General features: G+C 34.6%; 1 non-coding gene across 1 annotated transcript; it reads left to right on the top strand.

The window, feature by feature from the left end:
* Window positions 1–951: 951 nt before the first annotated feature.
* On the top strand, window positions 952–1058 carry LOC118972867 (U6 spliceosomal RNA). Its single transcript, XR_005062001.2, has one exon. It is a non-coding gene; the product is annotated as a U6 spliceosomal RNA (small nuclear RNA).
* Window positions 1059–11410: the final 10352 nt, after the last annotated feature.

Here is an 11410-nt window from a genome sequence, read left to right as displayed (position 1 = left end):
TAAAACATGTATAGGATCGGTATGTGGAAATTTATGAAAAGCTGTTGAAAGAAATCAAGACCTAAACAAATGTAGAGATGTACCATATTCATAGATTGTACATAAATTTAATGAAAATAACCATCAAAATCCCAGTCAGGATTTTTGCATACATAGAAAAGCTCATTATAAAATGTTTACAGAAAAACACAGCCCTAAAATAATCTTAAAAAAAATCCTGACACTTAAGAATAAATAGGAGAAACTTTAACTGTTTACGGCTTTATTATATAGTGGTAGTAATCAGTAATCAAAGCACTGTGATATTGGCAGAGGAATGGGTATATAGACCAGTGGAACAGAGTAGAAAATCTAGAAATACATCACACAAAATTTGACTTCTGACAATATACAAAAGCAATTCAATGGAGACAATATAGCCTTTTCAACAAATGGTGCCAAAACAATTAGACATTCATAGGTGAAAAAAATAAACCTTGACCTGAATCTTAAATCTTATACACAATTTAATCCATAATGGATCACAGATGTAAATGTAAAATTTTAAAGTGTAAAACTTTTAGAAAAAAATATAGGAGGAACTCTTGGGGTCTGAGGTGAAAAAACTGTTCTTAGACGTAACACCAAAAGCATGAACCAAAAAAAAATTGATAATGTAGACTTCTTCAAAATCAAAATCTTTTGCTCTGTGACAGCCCATATGAAGAAGATGAAAAGACAAGCTACAAACTAGAAGAAAATATTTGCAAACTACATATCTGACAAAGGACTGCTATTTGGATTATGTAATGAATTGCCAAGACTCAATAGTGAAAAAATAATCCAATTCTAAAATAGGCAAAAGACATGAACAGACACTTCAACCAAGAGGATATAAAGATGGCATATTAAGAAGTGAAAATCTATTCATCATTAGCCTTTAAGGAAATGCAAATTTAAGCCACAATAAGAGTTCTTGCTTTGACAGTACACACACGAAAACTGGCACAACACAGAGAAGATTAGCATGGCCCTTGTACAAGGAGAACATGCAAATTCATGAAATGTTCTATAGTTTTCTAGTGTAAAAGGTGGGGAAACAGGGTCCAGTACATGAAGTGACTTGCCCAACTGAGGTGCATTCCAGCTTCAAACCTCACCCTTAATTTCTCACAATAAAAAAAACAAGGTATCAGTAAGCTCCTATCAGAATGGCTATACTTAAAACAGTGACAACACCAAATACTGCTGAGGTTGTAGAGAAGCTGGACCATTCATACATTGCTGGTAAGGATATAAATTAACCCAGCAATTATACTCTTGGACATTTATTCCAGAGAAATGAAAATTTATACTCACACAATCACCTGTACACAGAAATTCATAATAGTCTAATTGTAGTTGCAAAAAACTGTAACCAGCCTAGATATTCTTCAACTGATGAAGGTTAAACAAACAGTGGTGTATCACTACCATGGAATACTACTCAAGAGTAGGAAAGAACAAACGTGATACATGCAAAACCTTCGATGAATCTCCAGGCAATTATGCTGAGTGATAAAGCCAATCCCCAATGGGTACATTTTGTGTAATTCTTACTTGATAACTTTTTTTAAATGAGGAAATTTGGGAAATAGAGGACAGATTTGTGGCTCTTAAAGTTCAGAGGGGGATTGCTGTGGAGCAGAGGGGAGGTTAGATGAATGGAAGGGAAATGAGTGTGGTTATAAAAGGACCACCCAAGAAATCCTATGGTGTCAGTACCTTGACTGTGGCAATGGATACTTGGACCTACACAAGTGATAAAATTGGATAGAACTAAACACCACATATAAGTGCAAGTGAAACTGAAGAAATCTGAATAATATTGGTGAACTGTATTAATGTTAATACCTTGATTTGATATTATACTATAGTTTTTGCAGTATGTTACCACTGGAGGAAATATAAAATGCACAAAAGAGCTCTCCTTCTTTTCTTACAACTGTATATAAATCTAAAATTATATCGAAATAAAAAGCTAAGTGTTTAAAAAACTCCAATATACAGTGACATCAAAACCATACTGAAAACATAACATACGAAAATAACTAAAATGCCAGGAAACACCCATTGCTTAAGAAGTGAAATTATGCATAATATTTTTATTTTAAAATCTCTTTTGTGTTTTCATGTTCACATTGTAATAAATAAAATTTTAGGATAACAGAAAAAAAGGAAATCCCCCCAAAAGAATAGCTATTATATTTCCATTTATTTTAATAAAATAAGAAATACATAAAAATGCAATCATTAATCAATGATATGGAATATACTTCAAAAGAGAGAAAAATAGAAAAATCCTGTCACTTTCAGCCCAACATGATTTTTCAGTGGGTCTCCTTCATATTCAGCAGTTTCAAATCTTTTTACACATCAGAAAACACTTAGAATATCATGTTTATAGGCCCTATGAGAGTGTACAGCCTGGTGGGACCAGTTATCATTCTCCAGAGACCCTAATTCCAGTCCTGTCACATCAAGACTAAAGGGATAAACATCTTAACAGACTTGTAATTTTGCATGGCCTTTGGGAATTCTCATCCAGGCTGAAATTAAAGATTTTAATTTCTTCCTGCATGAGAAGCTTTCTGGGATCTGTGGCCTGCTGACAAATCCAGTTTCACCTTCTTCCATTTTTTTGCCTCTAACTGGGCGCTCCAATAACAAGAATGCCTTGTAGATTTTGTTCGCCTGTTGAGTCCTCTGTTTCTACATTACTAATTCCTGTGCCTGGAAGGCCTCCCAGGCCTAATCCATCTAGCACAAGCCTTTCATCCCACAGCTACTGGGGTGATTAAAAGCTTTAAAGACTAAAATTGTTCTTAGAATTTATGCATAAATGCAATTTCATTTGGCAGAGTTGAAGTGTTTTGTATGAGCCTCAAATTTAACAATTATTTTGCTATATAAGTTCATTGACTTGACATACCCTGACTAGGCTGCTCCCCCTTTCAAGGCAAGAAATGAATATTTTCATGTTTATTGGTAGGACTAGTAAGGGATCATAAAACAGGTGGTCAGTACATGTGTGTTGAGTAAATTCATAAAAAATGCTTAGAATGATATTCAGCTAGTGGTATTTACTCTGGCAGGATAATGTGTTTATTACATTTTTGGGCAATATGTAGGCCTCTTCATTACTAAATGATAGTATGAATTGTCTTTCCGTAAAAAAAATCTGACATGTAAAAATTTGGCCACAAATGCCATATTCACAGATTCCTCATAGATCCCCAGAACCCACTATCCATGGTTGTGGATTATACCAAAGGATCTCCTAAAATGGAAACTGATTTTTGGTACTATTAGACAAACTACCACTATAATTTGATATTTATAGATTTTCTTACCATGAACTTAACACGAGGTAGAATGTACTTATAAAAATTGTCAGAAATAAGTAAGAATTTATTTTATGCCTAATGTGTAGAAATATAATTATACCAAAATTTGTGTTACATGTTAAGGAAAAAAGGAGTTAATAATTACCCCCAATAAATTAGAGATATTTCATACTCTGGAGTAACCCATTATGTTATAGTTTAAATGTCCAAACTATCAAAAATGTTGTCAGGTTATCTCTTACCTCTTAAACTGATTTCACTCATTTTTGATGTTCAGAGTATTTTGTTTCCAATGTGCTAAAAAGTGTAGTATACAATTATAATTCATTTTAACTATGGTCATGTCTATGTCATGAACTGAATATAAAAGACACCTTAGGAACTACTAGAAGACGAAAAGTAGTTTGAACAACATTCAAGTTATTTCTACTTTTGATACTATCTAGGGTCCATTTGTAACCATCTCATTCTTAATATTTATGAGGCAAATTTGAATGAATTTCAGTCTACAGATGTAATAGTAAGAAGTTTTAGGTGAAATATTTTAAATGTTCTTCTTGGCTATTTATTTTTTCATTAGATTTTTTTATCAGTAGACTTTACTTTTTTTAGAGCAGTTTAGACTTGCAGAACAATTGAGTAGAAAATAAGAGTCCCCACACCCTCCTCTCCTCTCTTCCCTGTACATAGTTTCTCCTATTAGTAACAGTTTTCATTAATGTACTACATTTGTTACAATTGATGAGCCAATACTGCTGGATTGCTATTTAGCAAATTTCACAGTTTACATTAGAATTCACTCTTTGTGTTGTACATTCTGTGGGTTTTGGCAAATAAATGACATGTATCCATCATTACAGCATCTTATGGGGTAGTTTCATTGCCTTGAAAATCCTCTTTGCTTCTTTCTGCCTTTCATTCCTTTCCCTCCCCGTGAATACCTAAGCAACCACCAGTCTTTATACTGTCTCCATAATGTTGCTTTTCCAGAATATCATACAGTTGGAATCACAGAGTATGTGGTTGGCTTCTTCCACTTAGTAATAAAATTTTAAAGTTTCACCATATCTTTTTGTGTCTAGATGGCTCATGTTTTTCAATTGCTAAATAATATTTCATGGTATTGATAAGCCACAGTTTGTTTATCCATTTACTGATCAAAGGACATTTTAGTCACTTCTGTTTTCTAGAAATTATAAACTGCTATAAATATTCCTATGCAGGTTGTGGTGTAGAATTAAGTTTTCATTCTATTCATTTGGTAAATGCCAAGAAACATGAGTGGTGGATCATATGGCAAGAGTTTGTTTACCTTTGTAAGAAACTGCCCAACTATCTTGCAAAGTTGGCTGCACCACTTCACATTCTCACCAGCAAGGAGTGAGAGTTCCTGTTGCTCCAAATCCTCGCTGGCTTTTGGTGTTGCCAGTGTTTTGAATTTAGGCATTCTGATACATTTGTAGAACGGTATCTCACTCTTGTCTTAATTTTCATTTTGGTCATGTGATGTGTAGTGTATTTTCATATACTTCTTTGCCATCTGTATATTTTCTTTGGTGAGTTGTATGTTCATATCTTTTGCTCATTTTTTAATTGGCTCTTCTTTTTTTCTTATTGTTGAGTTTTAAGAGTTCTTTGTATATTTCAGATAACATTCATTCCTTTATCATATGTGGCTTTGCAAATATTTCTCCCAGTCAGTGGCTGGTCTTCTCATTCTCTTAACAAGTGTCTTACACACAGCACACATTTTAAGTTTTAATGAAGTCCAACTTGTAAATTTTTCATTCATGAATCATGCTTTTGGTGTATCTAAGAATTCATTGCCAAATTCAGGATCACCTAGAGGTTATGTTATAATATTATAATCTAGGATTTTATAGTTTTGCATTTTACAGCTAGGCCTATAAATCATTTCAAATTAAGTTTTGTGAAAAATATAATGTCTGTGTCTAGATTAATTTGTTTGCATGTGGATGTCTAGTTGTTTCAGCATCATTTGTTAAAGAAGAATTAAGAAGCAATCCTTTATCTGTTAGTTGTCTTTGTTCCTTTGTCAAAGATCAGCTAACTCTATGTGTATCTTATTACAGGGATATACTTGTCTCTTCCTCCACCAAAAGCACGCTGTCTTGCTCGCTTTTGATTTATATAATAAATTCTGAAGTCTGGAGTATCAGTGCTCTTTGTTCTTCTCCTTCACTGTGTTAGTTACTCGCGCCTTTGTTCTCCAAATAAACTTTAGAACCACTTGTTGATATCCACTAAATAACTTATGATTTGTTTATTACATTTTTGCTATATTTTTATGCCTTGGATTTTATCTTACTTTTAAAAATACCTTCACATTTAAAGCTATACGAATACAAAGATCCGAATTATTTTCTCCAAGACCAATGCTAACCCTTTTAGCTGTCCAATTTTTATATTGAAGCAACAGCTTTTTTAATACCAAGTGAATGTACTATATAACCATTTATTTTCTATTAATACTAAGCCCAGAATAAAGTTCTTATTGGCTTGTTTGTTTAATTTAGGAGCTTCAGTATTGAAAGAGGGCCCAGCTTAAAAAGAAAGATCCACAAAAAAACCCAATAGCAACAAAATAGACTCATAATAGAAAATACTAAAATAGCAGAGGTGGAAGCAGACCCTTAATATACTTGTTGTCTTGTTGATTTATTTGGCATTGAATTTACTTTATTTTCATAGATGCTGATCAATTTACATACAAATTTCAAGCATTTTATTAGCCAGAACAGAAAACTGAGATTAGAAACCAAAACTAGTAGCATTCACTTTCTCATTTCAATCAATCAGTACCCATTGATTGTGGTACCTATTTAATTATGAAGGTTCTACTAAAATACTTGCATGGTTGTAAAAAAAAAAATTGGACTAATTTTTTAATAAGACTCATAAACTTAATGTATCTATACATTTCTGATATGATATCCATCTTTTAAGGCTAATTATGGGAAACATGTACTCCATGTCTTTTCCATGTGAGTTTTTGTCAGTCTTAGAACAATTACTGTAACAAAAGTCCCCTTTATAAAAACAAAAAGACTAAATTGCCTGGGGAGGTCAACATGATGTGCAGAACATTTGGCCTCTACTGGAAATTTCTATATTTAGGTCTACTCATTTGTGAAGTTATATTTATTGTCTTCTTTTTGGGGTGTTGATAATATATATTATATGTATACATATATGATTACATATATGATATATGAGTAAGGGATCAGAGCCCTTTCCTTCCATTATCTTATCTTATTCTTCAAAAATCCACATGCAGTAGGTGGTGCAGAAGGTGATGTACCTGCTTTATCCATAAAGGAATGAAAGAACAGAAACTTTAACTTCCCCGAGTTTCACCTGGTCAGTTGTCATCAAGACTGCATCAAGTAAGTGTGGTTCCAAGTGGAACATGTTTCCATGACACTATTTCCAGAGATGAAAGAACAGTGACATCCCTGCAAGCTAAATTGGAAGGCAGAAAGCTGCTCATAATTTTCATTTATCTTTAAAATAGAAAAGTGCTAGGATCACTGGCACTTTGTTCACTGCGCTGACTCTTGATTTATACATTGATAAATACATTTTTCGATGGGCTTTCAATAATATCAGGAACCATTTAATGTTCTTTTCTCAGCTGGATACAAGTTCAGAAAGATAATATTCTGTATTGGTGATAACAGATGCACTTTCTGGTGCATATTTATTCTAGTGACACTCTCCACATAAGATTTTCTACTGTAATATGACTGGCTTGACAATCCATTTTCAAGTACAATGTTTTTGGAAGCCCTCAGGGTAGATACCATTGGCAGAAGATCAGCTCTGAAGCAACATTCTCTGATATCATAGGAATCTTGTAATCATGTTGAGTCAACACTTTGAGTGGCCAATTCCCACGGTATTAGCAAGATGGTATTACAGCTCTTTCAAGTCCAAGCAGCACTATAATATGCCTGATTAAGAATGATTTTTCAAATCCCTAAATTTTTTTTGTGAAATGGGCTCTTATTTTGGAATTGGTATCTCTGGAGTTTTTTTTTTTTTTTGGATGCTGCATTATGTTATTATCAGTGTTAGAGCCCCTGTGTTAGCTATTCTTGTCCCATAAGACATCTGCTCAGTTTTGTCTATATACTGTAATTCATTAGAGCTCTGACTTGAGCTCATGCTCAGGAGAAATAGTATCAGTCCATTTCTCCTCTTCTCATAGGACAGAGAGAAAATACTGGTAAATCAGGCGCAGCAGCATTCACACTGGACTCCCCAGCAGCAGGCTGAGGACAGCCCCCTTGCTGCCCTTCCACTGGCCCAGGCTCCCCTTCTTCTTGCCCATCATGCCTGTCCTGGAAACCCCAGTCTTGGATAATGTCAAGCTGTGTTTCTTCTACTCTTGCTCTGGCTCCTACTAGTAGATCAAATACAGGAATGACTGGTTACACTCCAATGGGGTGCTTTCTACCCCTGCGCAATGATTTCATAGATAACCAGCTAATTCTTTAGTGAACACATGATGATGATTGCCCAGACCTTTTTCTCCCTCAAGTCTTCTCTCCCATGCTCTCATTTTAGCCCTCTTTTAAATGCCTTTACAATCCATCTGGAGTGAGTGCCCATATTTCCCTTACTTCTAGCCCAACGTATTTCTTTGTCTACATCTATATTCATCTTTATCCTCCACACAGGAAAAGATTCCACTTGTGGTCTGAAGCTCATTTACTTCCAATAAATACTGATTTTCTTCCTCTCTCACTTCTTAAGTAATGTGTTGTCACCAGTCTTTCCATTTTCATTAGCAAAGTCACTTTTAGCATGCAGACATTTCCTTTGGCTTAATAACAACAATGAAAACCCTCACTCAGCATGGCTGGCCTGTCCAGCTACCTATCTGATTTCATTGCAAAATGTCTTACATATCTGGACAAGAGTTCTCACTAGACCTGGAAAGATCCAAGGTTTGGCAGATAAATGTAAGAATTTGTACCATCACTATTATCACTATCTTAATATTTTCAAACATAAAAAGTACCACCCGGCACCTTGCTCTACCATTTTATTTTTATTTATTTAATTTTTAAATTTTGGTATCTTTAATACACAATCACATGAGCAACACTGTGGTTACTAGATTCCCCCCATTATCAAGTCCCCCCCACATACCCCATTACAGTCACTGTCCATCAGTGTAGTAAAATGCTATAGAGTCACTACTTGTCTTCTCTGTGTTATATTGCCTTCCCCATGCCACCCCCCCCACATTATGTGTGCTAATCATAATGCCTCTTATGCCCCTTATCCGTCCCTTCCACCCACCCTCCCCAGTCCCTTTCTCTTTGGTAACTGTTAGTTAGTCCTCTGTCTACCATTTTTAGCAGTCCTTTAGGTTGGGCTATATTTATTCATTTCATTTCCATTCCTGGATTGTAAATTATTTAAACTCTGAGCCAAAATTTTCTTCTTCTTCTCTTCTTCTTGGTCTTTGTTTCTCTCCCCAACCTCCCTTGTTCATAATAGGTATTATATAATCTCAGTAATCCGTTAACTGATAGTCGAATGCTTGGAAACTTAACTGAAGTGTGGCTGTGGATTTTGGATCAGGAGAAAAGACCACCAAATGAGAAAACCCTGAACCCTTCCTTTAGCCAAAGAGTATGGCTATTAAGGGATGGACTCCTTTTCTCTTGGGTGGAAGAAAGGACTAGAAACACATTTTGAATAAGCTGTGAAATAAATCATCTAAAGGTGACTGAACCATGTCATAGTGAAGCACTAAAGCCCCATAGGCAGTTTAATTTCTCAGCAGCTACAAGTCTTTATTCACAAAAATGTAATCCAATAGATACAATAACATTGTTTATTGTCCTTCTGCATATCATTCACAGGATTATTAGTTATGAGCACCTGGTGTACATCGGACAAAGACAAAAAATACATGGAAGAAGATAAAGAGATTTTATTGGCTTGGTGCCAGTGCTACGGGAGTTCATTATCAGAGTTAATAAGTTAATAGAATTCTCTTTGTCTTTAGAGAACATGGGTCATGTTCAGGTTCACAGAGAGGTGCAACAAATAATAGACCTTCCAAAGTGGGAAACTGTTGTGAGTGAAGGTGACAGAAAGACTTAACCTAAAACTTCCCTGGAAAATTATCTTGCAATTTAAAGTGTTACTGCTACAAAATGTTGTGAACTTGGCAGACACTGAGAACAAAGGAGATTATCAACACTTTTCTCATCCCTGGTTGTAGATTTAAAAGTATAATAGTCAAATCAAACACATAACAAGAGATGTTAAATTCCAATACTTATGAATTACTTTCTAACATGAGTGAACCAGAGATGCCCTAGTAGCTGAATAATTTGAAATTAACTACTTTTCTTCTCTGCCAACACAGGCCTTGCAATTGTGAATATGTCTATTCATAATCATGAGGTATATATTCTTTTGCTTAATGAATATTTTAAAATATCTGCCTTATATCAAACACCAAGCTATATACTCAAATAAGGCAGGATATGTGCCCTTGAAGACTTACAATGAAGTAGAATATGATGTAGACCATTCTTTGGTTTCAGTATTAAACAGTAACTTCCATTACAAAAATTATCTCTGGTTTCAGGTTACCCATGTCATCTTTCCCTTCCTTTGGTGCAGAAAATTCATCAGAGAGGTTGAGAAAGAGAAAATCAGTTCGATGTAAAGCTAAATATTACTTGATACAATTTAAAATCATTAAAATATCTATTAACTTTTTCACCATTTCTAATATCTATCATTCCAGGAAATCCATAGTCCTATGCTATAAGCAGCAGAATTTTCTCACCTGTCAGTCAAAGGCACTCAGCTCTATAAGAAAATATGCCTCTGTCTACCCATGCACACCAATCAGTCAATCAAGCAAATGAAAAGTATATGTGGAGTGCATGCAGTGTCGGTGAAACTTGGACACTTCTCTTCCACAGGTATTCCTGGAGGTATTAAAATTTTCCAAATGGAAAATTACTAGACCACAACCCTTTTCTGGAATGTCAGCCTTTGTGAAACAAAAATAGCGTAAGAGCTAGAAAGGACACACTGTTATCATAATCTCAACATCTTAAAAGTAAAATGACAGTTCCTTCAGCATCAAATTATTACCTTCTATGACCTACACTCAGCAAACTCTACACCACGACTAAAATATTTCATATACTCCAGGGGTCTGCTGAAAGCCTTTATCCACTGGTGCCTGATCCATCTTACTTTGAAAAAGTTAATTATGAAATTACAGCTCAAGAAGCTATGCCTGTCAGCATAGTCATGTGATATCATGTCACCAACCTGCAAGTGAGCTTTGGTACTTATGACTCATACTAGTGACACATAATGCATCGGGCAGGCAGGGCTATTTCTAAGTTATTTAGTCAAAAGGTTTTTTTTTTTATTGCTGAATGTTCCTGAAGAATATGTGTCTCATATGTATGATATATAGTTCACATTAATAAGGGCCACTGTTTTAAAATTTATGTTCCTAAGAGGAACTTTATGTTGATTAATGATTAGTTGGGTTTCAGGGATTTTATATTTTTTCTTTTAAATATATACAATAAATGAAAGCAATAATATTAGTCCCAGAAAAATCGATACCCCTTCCTTAAAATTGTGGGCTGCAATAAAAGTGATTAAAAGAAGATGTGAAGGTTAATTTGGGTTAGAATGTTATCTATTGTATTCAAGAAATCTATTACTCTGGGAGATGAGGTCAATGGATCATTACAGGAACTTATAATGATAAGCTTAATACTTGGCAATGCTACATTTTTCCAGCATTCCATGCACCTCCTATGTAGAGTTATAGACTTCTTACTACTGTGATTTACCAACAGATGGAGATCTATTATTTATATTTAAGACTGTATCCTAACTAACAAGACTATATGTAAATTCTTCTAATTCTGCAATTCTCCATGGTTTTCCTGTAAGGAGAACGGGTAAGTTGGTCAAGACCGCTATAGGGGAGCAAAATTTTCCAGCACAAAATGCATCTT

The sequence above is a fragment of the Manis javanica genome, chromosome 16, assembly GCF_040802235.1.
Source record: "Manis javanica isolate MJ-LG chromosome 16, MJ_LKY, whole genome shotgun sequence".
NCBI lineage: Eukaryota > Metazoa > Chordata > Mammalia > Pholidota > Manidae > Manis > Manis javanica.
The sequence above is the reverse complement of the archived record's forward strand: the minus strand, read 5'-3'. Positions and strand labels throughout refer to the sequence as shown.